Raw genomic sequence first — 23,527 nt, 5'->3', positions numbered from 1 at the left:
GACCCGCCGCACCGCGACCGCAATGTTCCCCCCCCCCCCCCGCCCCGACCCGCCGCACCGCGTCACACCCCCCCACCGCACCGCCCCGGCCACATTGCCTCCCCCATCCCGGGTTTTGTAATTACCTGTACCCGGGGCCCACGCTACTTCTTGCTCCTGCTGCGTCCTGTGTTACGCTGTGCGCAGTGATGTGACGTGCGCGACGTCAGTGCGCACAGTGACAGCTCAGGAGGACGCCACCGGAGCCAGATGTAGGCACCCGGGAACAGGTAATTATAAAACCGGGGATGGGGGAGGCAATGGGGGCTGTGTGGCGGGTTGGTCGTTGTGCGGCGCGGCGGGTCGGTCCCGGTGCGGCGGGTCGGGGTCGCGGTGCGGCGGTGGGGGGAGCGGTGGCGGTGATAGATCTCAGGACCTCCGGACAGGCAGGGGGAGAAAAGCGGGTGGCGGCGGCCTATGGCACCCGCTTTAAATCAATGATCTGCAGCGGTGTCGTGGGGGGATAAATAGCCGATAACTTATACCGGAATATCGGTATAAGTTATCGGCTATCGGCCCTAACCTCCACCGATTATCGGTATCGGCCCTAAAAAAACGATATTGGTCGATCCCTAGTATACAGCAGCTGATAAGTACTGGAAGCATTAAGATTTTTTAATATAAGTCATTTACAAATCTGTTTAACTTTCTGGCACCAGTGGATTTAAAAGAAAATTTTTCCAGTGGAGCACCCCTTTAAAGGGGTACTACGGTGGAAATATATATTTTTTTAAATCAACTTCTTCTTCTTATATCAGTTCCTAGGAAAACTGGGTGACTTCCACCAAGCCAAGCTTTATCATTGATGATAACTTTACCCTTTTAAAGAAGATACATTGTGCACAAAAACGTATCCCTTATCCAAAGAACCCTTATACGACTTCTGGGACCACCGCAATCTCCTGCACCGGACCCTGTCTCTCCCTTGGAACTGGGCGTGTCGAACCCCGCATGAAGCTGTGGCCAACATGTCCCATCCATGTATCTGTGCCCCTCAGCTATCTCCGGCTCTCCCATAGAGATAAATAAGAGGGGTGTGTCGGCCACCGCCTCTTTCAGGAGTTCACGTGCTCCTTTCCCGGTGAGAGCCAGGGTCAAATGCAGGAGATCACGGGGGTCCCAGTGGTCGGACCCCCGCAATCTAAAACGTATCCCCTGTCCTTTGGATACGGGATACGTTTTTCTGCACGTTCTTTCTCCTTTAAGGGAGGGACTGTGTTTTAAGGTGGTATTGCTCTTAGTATCAGTGATTAAGTAAAACAACATTTTTAGGATCTGAAATGTTTATGGGTCAGAAAAGATATTTCCCATTTGGACTCCTACATTAACAGTCAGAACGATTGCTCTCGATCCATTTGTCCATGTTTGTAAATCGCACTCGTTTTCCGTACACCGTACAACCATCATATTCTTCAAGAGCATCTCATATCTCCAGGATGCAGACGTGTTATTTCTTAGAAGCCTTTGGCGAGATGACATAAAGACTGCTTGATGGATCACAAGGGAGAGAGAATTTGTTGACGATCCCTCGAAGACTGACGTAGCCCAGGTATAAGGAATATCTGGAATGATGCAGTACAAACATCAAACATCTCCCGGGAGGGAGCTCCGTCTTCATCAGCGAACGTTAATAAAATATGTCAGAAGACCATGATGAATGAAACAGCCTGAAGTCGATGCGCGCCAAATCAAAGTGTGAATTAATCATAAATATACATACCCATATATACAACTCTGTGTGTGTGTTTGAAGTGATCCAAAACATACACTAAAAATAGCTTTGTATCTATGTCTGCTCCACCTACAATTCTGTGATGAATTTGTCAATTATCAGGGTCTAATAGACTCCCGTAACCCCATAAGGACATGGCCCATATTGCCATTACGATGCAGCAAATTTTCTTTTTTGTGTTGGCATTACATGAGTAAGGCCCCCCCTACTACTACATACAGAGGGAAATGTTACTACATACAGGGGGGCTGCTACTACCTTCAGGGGGCTTTTACTACCTACAGAGGGCCTACTACTACCTACAGGTGAGGCTGCTACCTAAATAAGGCTGTAACTACCTACAGAGGGCTGTTACTATCTACAGGGAATCTCCTATCTGCAGTGGGTTGCTTTTACTGCTTACATTGGGGCTACTACTACCTACAGGGGGGTTGTTACTACCTACCGAGGGCTGCTACTACCTACACAGGGTGTTACTATGTACAGGGGAGCTGCTACTACCTACAGGGAATCTCCTATCTGCAGTGGGTTGCTTTTACCTTCATGGAGGCTTTTACTGCCTACATTGGGGCTACTACTACCTACAGGGGGGTTGTTACTACCTACAGGGGGCTGCTACTACCTACAAGGAGGGCTAGTACTATCTTCATTGGGCTGCTACTACCTTTAAAGGAGGCTCTTATTACCTACAGAGGGTCTATTACTACATATGGGGGGGGGGGGGGGGGGGTGTTTACTACCTACCGGGAAGCTGTTACTACCTACACAGGGCTGTTACTATCTACAGGATAAATGAAAGAGGAAATGGGGTAAAGAAACCGGTTTAGCAGAGGCGCTGCACAACTGTAGCCATGAAGAAAAGAGAAGACTCGAGCAGCACAGGACAAAATAACTTTTATTGATAGAATTCAGGACAACGCGTTTCGGCATACCCTAATGCCTTCCTCAGGTCCACTTATAGTGCCCAAGTGTTGGTTATGTTCTGTTCTGGGTCTCTGGTGGTGGACGTCCTGTCTCTTGATGTGCTGCTGCACACTACCTACATGGGGGGGGGGGGGGGCTACTACTATTTACGTGGGGGGTAATACCTACTGGCCATGTTACTAGATGATAACGCAAGTTCTAGTTATGATTTTCCAGACCTTTGCTGGAGGAGATTTTCTCTAACTGGACCTCTCTGAATTTTAATTGAATACCCCTGGCCTAAAGTGTTGTTTTATGAAGACAGTCCCATTCCTTACATCTAGATCAGGGAACATGAAAGCCCCTCCTCCCAGGTTGTCTCAGCCCCTCCTCTCAGGTTGTTACAGCCCCTCCTCTCAGGTTGTCACAGCCCCTCCTCTCAGGTTGTCACAGTCCCTTCTCCCAGGTAGCCACAGCCCCTCCTCTCAATTTGTCTCCTCCCCTTCTCCCAGGTTGCCACAGCCACTCCTACCAAGTTGTCTCCACCCCTTTTCCAAGGTTGTCTCCGCCCCTCCTCCCAGGTTGTCTTAGCCCCTCCTCCCAGGTTGCCACAGCCCCTCCTCCCAAGATGTCTCCACCCCTTCTCCCAGGTTGTCTCCACCCCTCCTCACAGGTTTCCACAGCCCCTCCTCCCAAGATGTCTCCGCCCTTCTCCCAGGTTGTCACCACCCCTCCTCTCAGGTTGTCTCCGCCCCTCCTCCCAGCTTATCACAGCCACACCTCCTTGAATAAAAATATAATCTAATTTAGATAAAGATCCATTAAAATACTGGAATTTGTTTCTTATGTAAGTTCTGATAATTGGGCAGACTAGAAGGGCCAAATGGTTCTTATCTGCCGACACATTCTATGCTTCTATAACCCAAAAATAAATAGACAAAAAGAAAACAAGTAAATGTCACTTTGGTTTGTGGCAATAACACAGTGGAAAGTAAATGTTATGACATTTTATTGACAGCGTCCTATGTGCAGCTTAATATCGGCGCAGGATTCAGAGGACATAAAAGCATTTAGCAAAAAGTGAGCTAATAATGTATAAATGTATAACTGGTCCTGTGGGGGTGATGAACATCCTCGCAGTCCTAGTATTAAACATGTCCGCTCCATCTGCTTTATGACTCCACATCAACAGGTAACATTTGCTTCCTGGCTCGATAGCACAGATCATCTCGTATCCATTCCTTGTTTCGTAACAGGTGGCTAGTATTTAAATAGAGATGAACAGTGTTGGATTGACACAGTCCACCCGGTGTAGAAGACCACAGAATTCAATCCGACCACGTCAAGGTCCACCTCATGATCAGCTCTTCAAAGAAGACATCTTTGTTTTACTAATATCAAAGTTCTGCGCCTGGGTTACTGAGAACGGTCAACGGATTTTGGAAACATCTTGGCTTATTTACACCTCCCTTGACCTCTGCCTTATTGACAGAATTCCACCATTTTTGACCTTTGACTGTGACTAGGAGGAATCTCTAGGGTCAACAATTTGGGAATATGACTAGAGAAGTCCGTACATTTGTACATTGCTGAAGATGAAGAATAGGAGGTTACCTTAAAATCTCTGAACCATTTGAGCTCCAACCCTATTGAGACAAAAAGAGTCCGTATTCCGATATGTGACACAGGATTTACATCCAATGCTCATCTAATGTTTTAGAATTTTGATCCTTTTATAGGTCTGGATTTAGGACAGTTTTAAAGGGATTCTGAAACAGAAAGTGGCATTTTTGGGGCAAAAGGGGAAGTGGTAAAGTGGTCCCTTGACATACGATGGCCCCGAGACACGTTGGTTTCAAAATACAATGGGCTTTGCTTTGCTGTCCCCGCTCAGGCCGTCAGTGTGCGGCCCCTGCGTCCAATCCCCGCTGCCCTGCTCCACCCTTGTCACTACGCCCCTCCACCACGCCGCCCCAGCATCCAATAAGCCTGCAGCTTCTGCTGCAGCATCCAATCATAGCTGCCCTGCTGGTCATCCATCGCACACTAGGGGTCCAAATGGACCTCTGGTGTGCGCGCATTTGCAGGGATATCAGCAAGGCAGTAAGTACAGTACAGTAATGTGCACAAAACAGTACACACACATCCACAACATTGCCCCTATTCAGTATTGCCCCTTATTCAATACAGCGCCGACTCGTAGAGCAGGAACTTCTTTATTAAGAATATACAGTTGCCATGGGAAACAACAAGAACTCAAGTAACGTGACGCGTTTCAGCCCGCAGGGCCTTAGTCATACGTATGACTAAGGCCCTGCTGGCTGAAACACGTCACGCTACGTGAGTCCTTGTTGTTTCCCATGGCAACTGTATATCCTTAATAAAGAAGTCCCTGCGCTACGAGTCGGCGCTGGACATTCTCTTCTTTTGCATGTTACGTGGATGTGTCCAAGTCCAGTCCGGGCGCATATGCAGTGGTGAGCTGGAATACACTGGCCCAGATTTATCAAACTGTGTATGAGAAAAAAAACAGTGATTTTTCCCACAGCAACCAATCACAGCTCAGCTAACGATATGAGGTAAAGTGAAACCTGAGCTGTGATTGGTTGTTGTGAGGAAAAATCCCTCTATTTTTTCTCTCACACAGTTTGATAAATCTGGGCCATTGTCTTCACCTGTTCAGTACTGTATATAGGGGCAGAGGCTGAGGTCAGCACTGTATACAGTACTGGACTGATTAAACTGTTTTAAGTTGCTCCTTTTGACTAATAAAAGTAAGGACATGGGAGGGAGATTTATCAAAACTTGTCCAGAGGAAAAGTTGCTGAGTTGCCCATAGCAACCAATCAGATCGCTTCTTTCATTTTGCAGAGGCCTTGTTAAAAATGAAAGAAGCGATCTGATTGGTTGCTATGGGCAACTTTCCCTCTGCACGGGTTTTGATAAATCTCCCCCCTGGTTTATCTGTACTCTTTTTGTGGTTATTTTTTAACTTTATTCTTCATATTTTCTTACTTGGTGTTGAAATTACCAGGTTTCCATAGAGTTATGGACTCAACATACAATTGTTTCAACATACAATGGTCGTGCTGGAACCAATTATTATTGTATGTTAAAGGGGTACTCCAGTGGAAAACATTTTTTGTTTTTAAATCAACTGGTGCCAGAAAGTTAAACAGATTTGTAAATGACTTCTATTTAAAAATCTTAATCCTTCCTTAATTTGCTGTATGTTCCACAGGAAGTTCTTTTCTTTTTGAATTTATTTTCTGTCTGACCACAGCGCTCTCTGCTGACACCTCTGTCCATTTTAGGAACTGTCCAGAGCAAGATAGGTTTACTCCTACTCTGGACAGTTCCTGATATGGACAGAGGTGTCAGCAGAGAGCACTGTGGTCAGACAGAAAAAAAAAATCAAAAAGAAAATAAATTCCTCTGTAGTATACAGTTGCTGATAAGTACTGGAAGGATTAAGATTTTTTTAATAGAAGTAATTTACAATTCTAGAATAATCAAAGAAAACGTAGGTGCACTCACCGCAGAGCTGAGACTGTCGCGTCTGATATGGACAGAGGTGTCAGCAGAGAGCACTGTGGTCAGACAGGAAAAAAAATCAAAAAGAAAAGAAATTTCTCTGTAGTATACAGTTGCTGATAAGTACTGGAAGGATTAAGATTTATTAATAGAAGTAATTTACAAATCTACAATAATCAAAGAAAACGTAGGTGCACTCACCGCAGAGCTGAGACTGTCGCGTCTGATATGGACAGAGGTGTCAGAAGAGAGCACTGTGGTCAGACAGAAAAAAAAATCAAAAATAAAAGAAATTCCTCTGTAGTATACAGTTGCTGATAAGTACTGGAAGGATTAAGATTTATTAATAGAAGTAATTTACAAATCTACAATAATCAAAGAAAACGTAGGTGCACTCACCGCAGAGCTGAGACTGTCGCGTCTGATATGGACAGAGGTGTCAGCAGAGAGCACTGTGGTCAGACAGAAAAAAAAAATCAAAAAGAAAAGAAATTCCTCTGTAGTATACAGTTGCTGATAAGTACTGGAAGGATTAAGATTTATTAATAGAAGTAATTTACAAATCTACAATAATCAAAGAAAACATAGGTGCACTCACCACAGAGCTGAGACTGTCGCGTCTACGCCGGCAGTTTCGCACGTAAGTGCGTGCTTCTTCCGGCCTCGCAGAGGCCGGAAGAAGGACGCACTTACTTGCGAAACTGCCGGTGTAGCCTCCGAGCGCCACACGATACCAGCGCCTATGCTGTGACCCGGCAATTGGCACCGATCGTACTGCTCTGCGGTGAGTGCACCTACGTTTTCTTTGATTATTGTAGTTGATGCCTTATATCTATGTACCTGCACCCTGCAGGAGACTCTCACTGGAGGTCGCCAAGGACCTTGCTGTACGCATCATTAGGTGATATAGTTTTCCGTGTGTGCTCTCCCTATATTTCTATCTTGGAATTTAATTTACAAATCTGTTTAACTTAATGGCACCAGTTGATTTGAAATTTTTTATTTTTTTTCCACTGGAGTACCCCTTTAAGGAACCACTGTACTTTGGAGTCCGAGCCATGTGACTGCATGTTTGCTGGTGCTCTCTATATCTATACCTATATAACATACAAAGACAGAACTAATAGTCAAAACTTTGAAACAATAATAGGAATAATAGGCATGAGCCATTTATTGTCAAAAAAAAAAATCGTCCAATACTCCGCCATCTTGGTAAATGAATTGTCATCCCTTGGCTGGGCGCTCAAAGACATCTGCTAGTAAAACAGTTGTAAGGCAGAAGGATGGGTTTGATCTCATGTCTCCTGTTGCATATTTATCAAGGGACGCGTCTGGAATCCGGGCCTTATCATTTCTCAGCACCCGGGCCATCGCCGCTGCATGTTCCGTGGACAATGGATAATTAATACTGTGCTCCTTGTCTATACCCCGATAAACATTTGCCCATCTCTCTCCTCATTTGCCGTCTATTTCGCGCAGATAACGTTTTTTTTAATGAGCTTCCTCGGCTCCGCTATTCCTCACTTCGAGCTTGTCACACTGACTAATGTCCTAGTCAGGCCCCGGATGTGTCATTTATACTTGGCGTCACGTATAGAGCAATGTGTCAGGATGTTGTATGTCCGATCGTTTGGGGGGAGATTATTAGCCGGGATTATCCATTATTTACCAGAAAAACCTATAGTGACATTTAAAGTGTACCCGTCAGGTCACACAAAAAATTTTTTTTTTTCAATAAATCACTCAGTACCTAATCCTCACCATGTACATCTAATTTTTATGTTTCTAGCACCTTTATTTTTTTTTTTATTACACTTTTAATTTAGCTCACTAGTCTGAATTCCTCTCAAAGGGAGGGGGTGTGGCCTCACTGTGCAGGTCTCCGCCCCCCTCCCTCAGTATGCTGTCTGCTCACATCTCCCCTAGCATTAGCAAAAGTACAACTCCCAGCTTGTCCTCACTGACAGTGTCGGGACACAAGCTGACAGTGGGAGGATTTTTCCTCTAGCTGTGAGGCCTGCACTCACAGCTGTCAATCAAGGAAGTGTGTCCATGATGTAGGTGATGACTCATGGACACAGCAGGACTAGTATGTGTCTAAGCAGGCAGGGGGGGAGCAGTTGTTTGACTGGCTTTGTCAGTATGAAATACAGAAAATGCTCTAATGAAAGCAACTGCAAAACCTGTTGGTTATACATGCTTTACAACATATCAAAAGTTTTTGTATCTGACAGTGCCCATTTAAACTAATTTATAAGTTGTTCGTACTATGACTAACTTCTAAGAACCCTATTGCTGGTTCATGTCACCAAAACCATTACGCTAGAACCCCAACATAGGCTCATGCCAACTGGTTCATATCACCACAGTGGTTAGGCTAGAACAATGGTGCTGGTTCACACACCATCAGAGTTTTCATCCTAGAACCCTAATGTTGGTTCATACCACTACAGCAGTCATCCTAGAGCAGTGGTCTCAAACGGTGGTCCTCCAAATGTTGAAAAACTTCAACTCCCAGCATGCCCGGACAGCCGTTGGCTGTCCGGGCATGCTGGGAGTTGAATTTTTGCTACATCTGGAGGGCCACAGTTTGAGACCACTGTCCTAAAGTCAAGGCACTTGTTCATGTCTCCGTAAGTTTTCATCCTAGAACCCTAGTGCTGGTTTTTACCACCTAATCCATCTTTTGAGAAATCTAGTGGTTGTTCATACCAACACAATTTCACTCTGGAGCTAATGTTCATAATTATAACACCACAACCTTCATCGTAGAAAAATAGTGCAGGGGTTCTTAATTCTAGAACCCTACTATTGGCTTATACCACCCGACCTCCATCATAGAACAAGAGTGCTAGGGTTCTTCATTCTAGAACCCTAGTATTGGCTCATACAACCACAACCTCCATCATAGAACAATAGTGCTAGGGTTCTTCATTCTAGAACCCTAGTATTGACTCATACCACAACAACCTTTATTATAGAACAATAGTGACAGTGTTCTTTATTCTAGAACCCTAGTATTGGCTCATACAACCACAATCTCCATCATAGAACAATAGTGCAGGGGTTCTTCATTCTGGAACCCTAGTATTGACTCATACCACAACAACCTTTATTATAGAACAATAGTGCCAGTGTTCTTTTTCCTAGAACCCTAGTATTGGCTCATACCACCAAACTCTCCATCATAGAACAATAGTGCTAGGGTTCTTCATTCTAGAACCCTAGTATTGATTCATACCACAACAACCTTTATTATAGAACAATAGTGACAGTGTTCTTTATTCTAGAACCCTAGTATTGACTCATACCACCACAACTTTCATCATAGAACAATAGTGCTAGGGTTCTTCATTCTAGAACCCTAGTATTGGCTCATACCACCACACTCTCCATCATAGAACAATAGTAATAGGGTTCTTGATTCTAGAACCCTAGTACTGGCTCATACCACCACAACCTCCATTATAGAACAATAGAGAAGGGGTTCTTCATTCTAGAACCCTTGTATTGACTTATACCACAACAACCTTTATTATAGAACAATAGTGCCAGTGTTCTTTATCCTAGAACCCTAGTATTGACTCATACCACCACAACTTACGTCATAGAACAATAGTGCTAGGGTTCTTCTTTCTAGAACCCTATTACTGGCTCACACCACACTCTCCATCATAGAACAATAGTGCCAGTGTTCTTTATCCTAGAACCCTAGTATTGACACATACCACCACAACTTTCGTCATAGAACAATAGCGCTAGGGTTCTTTATTCTAGCTCATACCACCACAACCACCATCTTAGAACAATAATGCTAGGCTCATACCACAACAACCTTCATCATAAAACAATAGTGCTAGGCTTCTTCATTCGAAAACCCTAGTATTGGCTCATACCACCACACTCTCCATCATAGAACAATAGTGCTAGGCTCATACCACCACAACCTCCATCATAGAACAATAGTGCTAGGCTCATACCACCACACTCTCCATCATAGAACAATAGTGCTAGGCTCATACCACCACAACCTCCATCATAGAACAATAGTGCTTGGGTTATTCATTCTAAAACCCTAGTATTTGCTCATACCACCACACTCTCCATCATAGAACAATAGTGCTAGGCTTCTTAATTCTAGAACTCTAGTATTGACTCATACCACTACAACCTCCATCATAGAACAATAGTGATAGGGTTCTTCATTCTAGAAGCCTAGTATCAGCTCATACCACCATAACCTTACTTATTGGTTGGTTCAAACCTCTACATTCATTATACGTTTCACATAACCTTGTAGTATTCCAACCACTACAGCCTCATATTAGAACAATAGTGCTGCTTCAGAGCTCCAGCATAGAACACTAGTAGTTGTTCCCACCATGACATTTTCATTCAGGAGCCATAGCTTATCTGGGTCACATCAGTCCCCCCCCCCCCCCCCCCCCCCCCACACACACACCTTATGGACCCTAGGAAATTGCAGTATTTGCTTCTATGGCCTATATACCCTTGCCGTGATGTGTTGTCCTTGTACTATACCCCATTTTTCATTGGTTTGGTATGGATAGGATATTTACTTTAGAGAGTCCATTGATTCAGCCAAAGAAATGTCTACAAATATTGAGGGCCAATAAAAAAAATCCCATTTTACATCATATATCCTTATAATTTCCATATTTTTTGCAGTTTCTTTTTTTCCAGTCATGGAAACATTTACCTTTTTTCTCTTCAGACATGTAGTGTGAGCTTTTGGATGTAGCTTGTGCCGAGCCGCGTTGGACGGATTACAGATGCCGTACAGAGACCTCTTATTTATTTATGAGGTGACGGACTGTTGAGGATCAACGGTTAATTAGGACGCGCCATCTGCCTGACTGATAGTGGGTAATTGGAGATGTGCGGCGAAGACTACATGTGACATAGAAGCTGCTGCCATGAATACCAGAATGTGTATATATTATATATATGTGTGTGTTTATGGTGAATCAGAATGTAAGTTACAGTAAAAGTACGACTGCCAGGTATTTTCAGCATATTGGCCTGAAATGCGTTAGTGTCTGCCTATATCCTGTCTTGTATCTTATAGAGGCTTGAGCAATCAACCGCCGATAACACCGATCATTGCAATGTTAATGCATGGCAGTGATCTGTGTAGAAGATCAGTGTGTGCAGTGATATAGCCCCTAGAGGGAGCTATAACATTGCAAAAAAAAAAAAAAGTGTGAAAAAAAGTTAATAAAGATCATTTAACCCCTTCCCTAATAAAAGTATGAATCACCCCCCTTTTCCCATTTAAAAAAAATAAACTGTGTAACTAAAAATAAACATATGTGGTATCGTCGCGTGTGGAAATGTCCGAACTATAAAAATATAATGTTAATTAAACCGCACGGTCAATGGCGTACGCGCAAAAAAAATTCCAAAGTCCAAAATAACGTATTTTTGGTCACTTTTTATATGCTGAAAAAATAAATAAAAAGCGATCAAAAAGTCCGATCAATACAAAAATGGAACCGCTAAAAACTTCAGATCACGGCGCAAAAAATGAGCCATCATACCGCCCCGTACGCAGAAAATTTTAATAGTTATAGGGGTCAAAAGATGACAATTTTAAACGTATTCATTTTCGTGCATGTAGTTATGATTTTTTCCAGAATTACAAACTCGTATGGACCTACAGAATAAAGCAAAGGTGTAATTTTTACCGAAAGAATGTACTGCGTAGAAACAGAAGCCTCTAAAGTTTCCAAAATGGCATTTTTTCTTCAATCTTGTCGCACAATTAATTTTCTTTCCGTTTCACCGTGAACTTCTTTGGTAAAATGACTAATGTCATTACAAAGTAGAATTGGTGGCGCAAAACATAAGCCATAATATGGAATTTTAGGTGCAAAATTGAAAGGGTTATGATTTTTAAAAGGCAAGGAGGAAAAAACAAAAGTGCAAAAACGGAAAAACCCTGAGTTCTTAAGGATTTAAAGAAACATTCAAAACCCTTTCAGTCCCACTCTGGCAACACCTATTTTGCCCAGCACCATAAGATTCATTGTGCCAGAGCTTTAGCGTCCATTTGATTTCGTTATCCATATATTGACCCATTCCTGTGTTCTGAACTTTACCTCTGCCTGAGCCTCCTGTACTGAACTGTCTCTCATGTGACTGATCTGGATTGTTGAGAAATGACGTCTCACTAGTGCTCGCCTTAGACCGCTGACTGCACTTTTTCACTTGAACCCTCTTGTGCCATGCATCGGTGCCACCTAGTCCGCTGGATCAGTCACTAGCCATACCAGGACCATGCATGGAAAGCGACTTGGTTCCTTCTAGCAGCAGAAGTCTATCTTCTGCATCCTGAAGCACGATGAAAACTAATGGTTCGTTCACAATGCTGTCATACTCCGCCATATGGAGCTCTGTCGGCACGGGATTATAACGGAGAAAATAATAGCGCATGCACTATTTCTTTTTCAGGCAAACTCCCGGATCCCCCACAGACCCCATTCAAGTCAATGGGATCCGTTGGGACCCGGTGGTGTCGGTTGTGCTCTTACCGGCAGGAAAAAAAAAGAGCGGAACAGACCCAGAATGGGATGGAGCCCAACAGCAATGTGAACCAAGCCTTAGACTCTACTCTTGAGCTTGGCCAAAAGCCATCCTGGTTCGGTAGCACAGCGGGTCCACACCCATCCCTTGTTATATTCATACACCCGTTCCTTCCTGTTGCCTCCCCCATCCATCCACCCGTTTATTCTTATTGTCTTCATCTCAGTAATCCTCATTCACATTTTATAGATAGTTGGAGCAGCTAAGCTTTGCAGTGCAGTATTTCACTATTTCACAAAGCCTAGCGTACAGCAATTGAATGTCACTTGTGATAAATGCACTAAAATCCACACATAGAGCCAGGAGAAATGGGGCAGAGCTTATAATGTAATTGGAATGGCTGCACTCTGTCTTTGAAATTGGATAACCTTTCCTTGTTAGATTCCTCCGATGTTTCTACGTTCACACAGACTATTACATAAAAATTCCCAGGGCGCCAATGTCACAATGAAAATGACACCAAAATGAGAATAAAAGGGAGAATAGAAACTTAATGGAATAAATTGGCTGCCACCGGAACCTTTGATTTTCTCAGAATCCTGTAATATGGAGATGTCATTAAATATGTACGAAACTCCTGAAATTCCGGTGAAATTCTGTCAATCACAGTTACAAAAAGAACTGGTAAATGATAAGTACCAATTACATTCGCCTCCTGCACAGTACAACCACTTATATTTAGACCAATTGATTGTCCTCGGTGCTGCAATTCACCCAAATGTATTCAATAGATTCATCCATCTCATCCTGCTATGACTCGGGCAGTGAACTATAAAGCGCTTCTCTGCGCTTAGAATATAGAAACCTGGCGCATGTCCAGTGTTAACAGACACCACCCACTGGGCCATGTGTGTCTTTTGTAGGAAAAGGTAATGGTCAACCCTGTTTTGCCTATCATCCACATGGGAGAGTGCTGATCAGTGAGCCTGAATCCATTGGGAGAGCGCTGATCAGTGAGCCTGAATCCACTTGGGAGAGCACTGATCAGTGAGCCTGAATCTACTTGGGAGAGAACTGATCAGTGAGCCTGAATCCATTGGGAGAGCACTGATCAGTGAGCCTGAATTCACTTGGGAGAGTGCTGATCAGTGAACCTAAATCCACCTGGGAGAGCGCTGATCAGTGAGCCTGAATTCACTTGGGAGAGTGCTTATCAGTGAGCCTGAATCCACTTGGGAGATCACTGATCAGTGAGCCTGAATCCACTTGGGAGAGCACTGATCAGTGAGCCTGAATCCATTGGGAGAGCGCTGATCAGTGAGCCTGAATTCACTTGGGAGAGTGCTGATCAGTGAGCCTGAATCCATTGGGAGAGCGCTGATCAGTGAGCCTGAATCCATTGGGAGAGCGCTGATCAGTGAGCCTGAATCCTCTTGGGAGAGCACTGATCAGTGAGCCTGAATCCACTTGGGAGAGCGCTGATCAGTGAGCCTGAATTCACTTGGGAGAGCACTGATCAGTGAGCCTGAATTCACTTGGGAGAGCACTGATTAGTGAGCCTGAATCCATTGGGAGAGCGCTGATCAGTGAGCCTGAATCCACTTGGGAGAGCACTGATCAGTGAGCCTGAATCCATTGGGAGAGCGCTGATCAGTGAGCCTGAATCCATTGGGAGAGCGCTGATCAGTGAGCTTGAATCCACTTGGAAGAGCACTGATCAGCGAGCCTGAATCCACTTGGGAGAGCGCTGATCAGTGAGCCTGAATGCTGGTCAGTAGAGTGCCCCTTTAAAGGGAACCTTTCATCACTTTCATGCTGTCAAGCCCCAGCAGTTTCTCTCTGCCCCTCTGGATTTGATTGAGTAATCTTCTAATCTACCCAAGGCCACTGTAGACCTCCCTAATGACCTCTTGGTTTGGGCAGCATGAAAGTGATAAGAGGTCCCCTTTAAAATTGTCATCTCAATCACTAGAGGCTTCTGCCGTTCCCCAGTCACACTTCTACATGTATATGGAGGTGATACTGTTAGAGCTGTCTATTTCCCATTTGCTGTGCACATTATCCATGCATATCATTTTTTCCTGGCTCTATTTCAATTAAAGCCTCGGGGATTCAGAGAGGTCTATGAAAATTCACTACAGGGATCAGAAGATTCATTTTTAGCTACTTGTCGTCAGTCACAGTCACACTCCTGTAACTCATCTGTCATAGTTTTATTACTCTTGTGGAACACTGTGTAATGCCACCCAAAGATACCACCAGCATACATACATACAGAGCAGAAGATATATATATATATATATATATATATATATATATATATATATATATATATATATATATACCAAGCGCAGGGGAGTGCTGTTGCCTCTTCGTCTTCTATATATATATATGTGGTGCTCCCATAGAAATTAGTGGAGCCGTCTACCGGTAGACGACACGCACTCCTCACTGAGAGCGCCGGGTTCCCGTCATGGAGATCATGGGGGCCCAGCAGTCGGACCCCCCGCAATCAGCTACTTATCCAAAGGATAGAGAATAAGTTAATTTTCGCTGGAGTACTTCTTTAAAGGGGTACTCTGCCCCTAGACATCTTATCCCCTATACAAAGGATAGGGGATTAGATGTCTGATCACGGGGGTCCCGCCGCTGGGGACCTCGGCTGCGGCACCACAGGGCAAACTTCACTCCGTGCTGGATGACTGGCGATGCAGGGCGGAGGCTCGTGACATCACAGACACGTCCTGTTCGTGACATCAGGGCCACGCCCCCTTAATGCAAGTCTATGGGAGGGGGCGTGACGGACGTCACGCCCCCTCCCATAGACTTGCATTGAGGGGGGGGGCGTGCCTTTGACGTCACGAGCCTCTGGCGCTGCACCCAACGCTCTAAACGAATACCGGGTGCAGCTCGGAGATCGCCGGGGTCCCCAGCGGCCGGATAGGGGATAAGATGTCTAGGGGCGAAGTACCCCAGCGCAGATTGATGGAGGAAAAATACATTTTTTTTATTTTTGGCCACAACATAACAGAATGCGAAAAAAAAAAGTGAAAGGGTCTGAAGACTTTCTGAACGCATTAGCAAGAATGCTGTAAGTATAAAATATACATGTATTGTCTCCCAGAGTCTATTGAGCTGCAATAAAGGACTTGCTAACAGTAAAAAAGGGAAATTAAATATGCAAAAAAATAAAAAAGAATAGCGCTCTCACTCCCAGGTTTAGTCTGTATAAATTTTTAACAGGCGAACACAATGTATGCCAAGTACCTCGACAAAAAGGAGGCATAAATGGATTTTTATTCATATTTCCAAGGGCACACTAAATGCTCAAAGGGAGATATTCTTTCCCTGTTCCATTACTTTACCTTTCAGAACTCTAAAATAAAATGCACAATGCGGAACAATGAAATGCGCAAGTCACAATTAAAATGCGATAAATTCACTCACATAGTTAAAAAAAAAAAAAAAGATTGATGTAGAGTACCAGAAAAATACCCAAAAGCCCACATGCTACTAAAAAAATCAAATAAACACTTTTTAGGACGGGTTCACACCACGTTTTTGCAATACAGTTCCTGTATCAGGTTTTTGATTTAAAAAAACGGATTCCTCAAAACCGAACTAAACTGTATCAAAATGTGTAAAATAAATTTTTTTATCTGTGTACAGTTTGAAAAATGATGTTTGTGCCTATCATTTGGTAATTAGGATGTTATATTGTGGTGTCACAGTACCGTATTACATACCGTACCTAGTGTAGAGGTCCCCAAAGTCAGAGTAACTACATTCAGGTAGGGGTCCTCAGGTGGGACAGCCCCTAGTCGCCTCCTCTCAAGTCTAATTGTCTGATGTTAATACAGGTATATATTTAATAATAATATATATCTATTGTAATGTATAGTACTTACCTTGTTTAGCGTCGCAGGACCTTTGGTCATGTGACCATGTTAATCTCCTCTATGGTATGTTGGAGGACCTTAGGAGGTCCTTGGGTCACGTGTTACCCAAAAATCTTTGTAATGGTGATTGACATCAGTACGGACCATTTAGCACTAGTCCAGCCCCTGCCCATATAAGGGAGCTGCGTCCAATTATCGCTCTCTTGGGTTGCTGCTCTCGTGGATGCCGGACTAGCAGGACGGATCTGCGCAACTTTCAAAGACTCGCTAGGCCTCAAAACCTCCGGCCTCAGCAGAACTAAAACCGTGAGTTCTAATCTACCTCCGCTAATGCTAGCGTGACTACTGGACCGCAACTAATTCCCCTAAATCCAGTGGAACAATAATACTTAAAGATTCTAAATTGCTAAAGTCCCAACCTTTGTCAATCTCCAAAGAAAGCAGTTGTATGCATAGAGACTATTCTGTTATTGAAGCTTGCAGAAATTCTTCAGTAAAAGTTATACCTGTTTCAGAAAACTCTCCGGTTGTGGACAAACTATTATTATCTACCTCCCTATCGCTCTTGGGAAGGGTGGCGGTAGGACAAGCGTTACTGAGGAGCCCACACTCTGGCGTCACGAATAGCAAGGGTTAACAAGCACCCTTTAGTTACTGCACAGCTACACTCCCCATACCCTACACCCCCCAGGCTATCACAATATGTTATCAGGTAATATGATTTGGATGTTATTGATACACTCTTGTATACCCTAAAGCCAATCTGCCATAATAACAGCTTCCCTTATGTCAGTTATACTGGGTAAGATCTTGCCATTTGATCATTAAAGGGTTACTCCGCTGGAAAACATTTTTTTTTTATCACCTGGTGCCAATAAGCTAAACAGATTTGTAAATCATTTCTATGGAAAAATCTTAACCCTTCCAGTGCTTATCAGCTGCTGTATGCTTCACAGGAAGTTATTTTCTTTTTGAATTCCCTTTCTGCCTGACCACAGTGCTCTCTGCTGACACCTCTGTCCATTATAGGAACTGTCCAGAGTAGGAGCAAATCTGTCCTGCTCTGAGAGTTCCTGACACGGACAGAGGTGTCAGCAGAGAGCACTGTGGTCAGACAGAAAGGAAAGTCAAAAAGAAAAGAACTTCCTGTGGGGCATACAGCAACTGATAAGTACTGGAAGGGTTAAGATTTTTTAATAGAAGTAATTTACAAATCTGTTTAACTTTCTGGCGCCAGTTGATTTCAAAGAAAATGTTTTCCAATGGAGTGACCCTTTAATGTAGGTGGTGTGACGGCTGTGGCACTGGATGACTGGGGTGCACAACGGAGATCGCAGGGGGTCCAATCGACCAGACCCCCACAATCAGACATCTAATCCCCTATCCCAGTGTTTCCTTACCAGGGTGCCTGCAGCTGTTGCAAAACTACAACTCCCAGCATGCCTGGACAGCCTTCGGCTGTCCAGACATGCTGGAAGTTGTAGTTTTACAACAGATGGAGGCACCCTGGTCGGGAAACACTACCCTATCCTCCGTATGTTTTATTTTTTATTTTTATTTTTTTATAGAAATAATTCACAAATCTGTTTAACTTTCTGGCATCAGTTGATTTAAAAGAAAATGTTTTCCAATGGAGTACCCCTTTAATGTAGGGGGCATGACGGCTATGGCACTGGATGACTGGGGTGCACGACCTAGATCGCGGGGGGTCCAAGCGACCAGACCCCGCAATCAGACCCCCTATCCAAGTGTTTCCTGACCAGAGTGCCTCCAGCTGTTGCAAAACTACAACTCCCAGCATGCACGGACAGCCGAAGGCTGTCCGGGCATGCTGGAAGTTGTAGTTTTGCAACAGCTGGAGGCACCCTGGTTGAGAAACACTACCCTATCCTCCGTATGTTTTTATTTTTATTTTTTTATAGAAATAATTCACAAATCTGTTTAACTTTCTGGCACCAGTTGATTTAAAAGAAAATGTTTTCCAATGGAGTACCCCTTTAATGGAGGGGGGCGTGACGGCTGTGGCACTGGATGACTGGGGTGCACGACCTAGATCGCGGGGGGGGGGGGTCCAAGCGACCAGATCCCCGCAATCAGACCCCCTATCCAAGTGTTTCCTGACCAGAGTGCCTCCAGCTGTTGCAAAACTACAACTCCCAGCATGCCCAGACAGCCGAAAAAGTTGTAGTTTTGCAACAGCTGGAGGCACCCTGGTCGGAAAACACTACCCTATCCTCCGTATGTTTTTTTTTTTTTTTAATAGAAATAATTTACAAATCTGTTTAACTTTCTGGCACCAGTTGATTTAGAAATAAATAAAATGTTTTCCAGCGGAGTACCCCTTTAAGGCAAACTGGTTATTCCGTGAGATTAGTAGCTGTCACGATCTCCACCCTCTACGCCAAAAACAAAGAATACATTGAGAACACACACAAAGAACACCACCGACAGCTGAAGCGCCATCTTCACAGACTATATATATATATATATATATATATATATATATATCTATGTGCTTTTTCTTTGTCCTTTCTCCAAATTAAACTACGTCCTTTGTACTACTTTCTATATTCCTAGTGTCCCATGATTCATAGCGGCACAGTGGTCAAGCTATTGTTTGCCGGGAGTAGCTGTGGATTTATATCCTATATTATTGTCAAATATACAGTAAATGAATAGACAGCTGTAAGATAAGCAATACAGACAATAGACGGGGCAGCAAAGTCCCGAAATGATGTCACGCTGCGTCCAATAAAGACATGTCTTACCAATATGTCAGGAATATATGAAGCCATATTCGTATAACCTTTATGCTTAAAGGGGTACTCCACTGGAAAAAAAAAAAAAATCTTAAATCAATTGGTGCCAGAAAGTTAAACAGATTTGTAAATGACTTCTATTAAAAAAAATCTCAATCCTTCCAGTACTTATCAGCTGCCATATGATCCACAGGAAGTTGTTTTCTTTTTGAATTTCTTTTCTGTCTGACCACAGTGCTCTCTGCTGACACCTCTGTGTCCATTTTAGGAAATGTCCAGAGTAGGAGCAAATCCCCATAGAATACCTACCCTGCTCTGGACAGTTCCTAAAATGGACAGAGATGTCAGCAGAGAGCACTGTGGTCAGGCAGAAAGGAAATTTAAAAAGAAAAGAACTTCCTGTGGATCATAACAGCAGCTGATAAATACTTTAAAAAAAAAAAAAAATGTTAATCCTTCCAGTACTTATTAGCTGCTGAATACTACAGAGGAAATTCTGTTATTTTTGGAACACCGTGCTCTCTGCTGACATCTTTGTCCATTTTAGGAACTGTCCAGAGTACTAAGATTAAGATTTTTTTAATAGAAGTAATTTACAAATCTGTTTCATTTCTGGCACCAGTTGATTTAAAAAATAAAATGTTTTCCAGTGGAGTACCCCTTTAAAAGCATAGGTATGATTTACTACATGCATAAGTTAAAAGGGTATTCCTGTGAGAAAAAAACATTTTCTTCAGATTTTTCATGGCTCCAGAAAGTTAAACAAGTTGTAAATTGCTTGTATTAAAAAATCTTGATCCTACCAGTACTTATCAGCTGACGAAGTTGAGTTGTTCTTTTCTGACAAACAGTGCTCTCTGCTGACACCTCTGTCTGTCTCAGGAACTGTCCAGAGCAAGAGCAAATCCCCATAGCCAACCTATCCGGCTCTGGACAGTTCCTGAGACAGACAAAGGTGTCAGCAGAGAGCACTGTTTTCAGACAGAAAAGAACAACTCAACTTCAGCAGCTGATCAGTACTAGAAGGATTAAGATTTTTTTAATAGATAATAGAAGTAATTTACAAATCTGTTCAACTTTCTGGAGCCAGTTGATGTGAAAATTTTTTTGTTTTTCACCGGAGTACCCCTTTAAGAAGAAAGACCATTGAGGGTAATGACCTGTAGAGTGTAGGTAAAAAGTACATAAAATTATATTCGGATGCAATGGAGATCATGGAATGGGTTCTTCAGCTTCCTAGTTGTACCTTTGAAAGGAATCGGCCCTTGGTCATACCACCTTTAATTTCGACAAGTTGACATAAGGACCCTCCAGAATCCAGACCTGACCATACATACTATGCTCCTTGGAGGGAAGCCCAACTCACATTGGCACCCCTCCTTGACGGGCAACATCAGGGTAGGTCGAATATGTCCAGAGGTTTTATAGTCCATCTCTAAGGGACAAAAAGTGTAGAAGGGTTAAAGCCACGGTGCCCTCCTGTTTCAGCATAGAGTGGTCTTAAAGGGGTACTCCGGTGGCAAACTTTTTTTTTTTTTAAATCAACTGGGTGCCAAAAAGTTAAACAGATTTGTAAATTACTTCTATTAAAAAATCTTAATCCTTCCAGTACTTATTAGCTGCTGAATACTACAGAGGAAATTCTTTTTTTTTTTTTTTTGCAATACAGAGCTATGACCACAGTGCTCTCTGCTGACATCTCTGTCCATTTTAGGAACTGTCCAGAGTAGGAGAAAATCCCCATAGCAAACTTGCATTGAGGGGGCGTGGCGTCACAAGGGGCATGGCCTTGACATCATGACCCCTGCAGCCCGCACCCAGCGTGCGGAATAAAATGTTCCGAACCCTGGAGTAGTGGAGTACTCCTTTAAAGGGGTACTCCGGTGGCAAACTTTTTTTGTTTTTTTAAATCAACTGGTGCCAGAAAGTTAAACAGATTTGTAAATTACTTCTATTATCTATTTATTCTATCATAAATTACTTCTAAAAATCTTAATCTTAGTACTCTGGACAGTTCCTAAAATGGACAAAGATGTCAGCTGAGAGCACGGTGTTCCAAAAATAACAGAATTTCCTCTGTAGTATTCAGCAGCTAATAAGTACTGGAAGGATTAAGATTTTTTAATAGAAGTAATTTACGAATCTATTTAACTTTCTGGCACCAGTCGATTAAAAAAAAAAGTTTTCCACCGGAGTACCCCTTTATAGGGGTACTCCACTGCTCCAGGGTTCGGAACATTTTATTCTAAACGCTAGATGCGGGCTGCGGGGGTCTTGACGTTGAGGCCACGTCCCTCGTGGCATCACGCCATGCCCCCCTCAATGCAAGTCTTTATTCCGAACGTTGGGTGCAGGCTGCAGGGGTCGTGATGTCAAGGCCATGTCCCTCGTGGCATCACGCCACCTCAATGCAAGTCTATGGGAGGGGGCGTGACCACGCCCCCTCCCATAGACTTGCATTGAGGGGGCGTGACGTCACAAGGGGCATGGCCTGGACATCACGACCCCACCAGCCTGCACCTAGCATTTGGAATAAAGGGTTCTGAACACTGGGGCAGTGGAGTACCTACCCCCTTTAAAGGGGTATTCCAGGAAAAACTTTATTTTTTTATATCAACTGGCTCCAGAAAGATTTGTAAAGCAGATTTTGTAAAAAATCTTAATCCTTTCAATAATTATCAGCTGCTGAAGTTGAGTTGTTGTTTTCTGTCCGGCAACAGTGCTCTCTGCTGACATCTCTGCTTGTCTCGGGAACTACACAGAGTAGAAGAGGTTTGCTATGGGGATTTGCTTCTAATCTGGACAGTTCCCGAGACACGTGTCATCAGAGAGCACTTAGACAGAAAAGAACAACTCAACTTCAGAAGCTCATAAGTACTGAAAGGATGAAGATTTTTTAATAGACGTAATTTACAAATCTGTTTAACTTTCTGGAGCCAGTTGATATATATATATAAAAGTTTTTTCCTGGAATACCCCTTTAAGGAGGCATCCAGATTATACATATATAGATAAGATAGAGGCCACACAACCATGTTTGGACATGTTTCCCTAAAATAGTCTTACCAGGATGTTAACTACGACACTAGTATTTCGTGTAGCCTCTATTCATAAACCATCACGCCCATTCAGCCAATGACCATGCTGGGACATGTCGTTCAGGAGAACTCAGGTTGTCCGCTCTTCTCCATTCCGGAATGTGCTCCTTCCCGCATTCTTTTTCTTTATTTTCTCTCTCTCTCTCCATTCTTTTCTTTTTGAGATCTTTCCCAGTCGTACATCATCGTTGTCACGGAAACCACCGAGCCAAAACTAGTTTCCTAGCAACTGTTGTTTAGGTTTTGGTCTCCCAAATATCGAGAAAGTGGCACCTCACTCCCGTTCTGCTTAGTGCAGTTGGCTGAATAAGGTGACGTGGAGTCTACGGGGCAAGATTTAGAGAGGAGAACTTGGAACGTAGAAAGATGGAGAAGGACTTCTTGCAGGCATCTTGAATGCCTCGTCTTTTCTGGCTTCCGGCAGAGCACGCTGGTGAAACGTGAAGGGAATATTAAATGATCTGGATCCATGTTGTTTGCCTCTTATTTATCGAGATAAACATATACTACATGGACAAAAAATATGCAGACATAGAAACATTTGATACTTATGGACCCCAAAACCCATGACCATTGACTGAAGAGATTTTGGCCGGTATCACACTTGTAGCCCTGTATCTAAATACCCTAACCACAGGAGATTGTTTATCGATGCCCACTCTTCTTCCTGGTAGATCATGGAGTTTTATTCATCACCATAGAGCTTGTGTTTTTTTAGATTCGAGGCAGAAGATACAGGTTCGGGGTCAGCGGTAGGGATCGACCGATTATCGGTTTGGGCAATATTATCGGCCGATATTCACAATTTTGGACGTTATCAGTATCGGCAATTACCTTGCCGATAATGCCTCGCCCCCACCGCACCGCCCACCACCGCGCCGCACCCCCCACCAACCCACCGCGCCGCTCCGCACCCCCACCGTACCGCCCCAGCCAGAGACCACCGCTGCCCCATTGCCTCCCCCCATCCCCAGTTTTATAATAACCTTTTCCCGGGGCCCGGCTACTTCTGGCTCC

At 43.6% G+C, this 23,527-nt stretch overlaps 1 protein-coding gene and 1 long non-coding RNA gene across 2 annotated transcripts in view; one reads left to right on the top strand and one right to left on the bottom strand.

Moving 5' to 3' along the window:
• Positions 1–23,527, top strand: part of TMEM145 (transmembrane protein 145) — a 77,794-nt gene that overhangs the window by 19,521 nt on the left and 34,746 nt on the right. The gene's annotated exons all lie outside the window — the stretch shown is intronic.
• LOC130294225 (uncharacterized) lies at positions 3,685–23,134 on the bottom strand. Its single transcript, XR_008848436.1, has 4 exons — positions 22,479–23,134; positions 6,410–6,462; positions 6,212–6,264; positions 3,685–4,320 (listed from the first exon to the last, which is right to left on the bottom strand). It is a non-coding gene; the product is annotated as an uncharacterized LOC130294225 (long non-coding RNA).

Source organism: Hyla sarda, chromosome 10 (genome assembly GCF_029499605.1).
Source record: "Hyla sarda isolate aHylSar1 chromosome 10, aHylSar1.hap1, whole genome shotgun sequence".
Lineage (NCBI taxonomy): Eukaryota > Metazoa > Chordata > Amphibia > Anura > Hylidae > Hyla > Hyla sarda.
This window is presented reverse-complemented; position numbering and strand designations above follow the sequence as displayed.